This window comes from Capsicum annuum, chromosome 8 (assembly GCF_002878395.1).
Source record: "Capsicum annuum cultivar UCD-10X-F1 chromosome 8, UCD10Xv1.1, whole genome shotgun sequence".
Taxonomy (NCBI): domain Eukaryota; kingdom Viridiplantae; phylum Streptophyta; class Magnoliopsida; order Solanales; family Solanaceae; genus Capsicum; species Capsicum annuum.
Genome location: NC_061118.1, coordinates 76,476,584 through 76,477,224, shown reverse-complemented (window position 1 = coordinate 76,477,224; position 641 = coordinate 76,476,584).

Genomic DNA, 641 nt, shown 5'->3' with positions numbered 1-641 from the left:
CTAAATATTGAAAATTAATAAAACTAATTGAAAAAGTATTTAAAAAGTAGATTATAATTAATATTTTAGGTATAAAAAGTTAAATTATATACATGCATATATATACACACACACATATATATACACACATATATAAATATATATATATACACATATATATATTTATATATATATATATATATATATATATATATATTATGTCGGTTTGATTTGAGTTTGGTTTGACTTTTGTTTGGTTAACAATAAACCAAACCAAGAATGGTCCATTTTTTTTTTCAAATGCCAAACCAACCAAACCAAAACCATAAGTCAGTTTTTTTTCTCAGTTTGGCTTGGTTCTTCAGTTTGGTTTGACTTGACGGTTCGGTCTATACACCCCTAAAAGAAGCGAAACTTTTCTAAAATGTTTCATAGCCTCTCACTCATAAGTGTAGCGCGCTTTACACCCATGAACAAGACTCTACTTAATGAGACTTTTAGACACATAGGACACTTTAAACCTAATTATCTAATACCACTTTTGTCACAATACAAGACTGCCCCTAGTCGTACCACTATGCTTAAAGTCAGAGTGACCAAAACTAACCCATGGATTGGCATAATACTAAGAATACTGAAAAAATAATACACAGAGTGGAAGT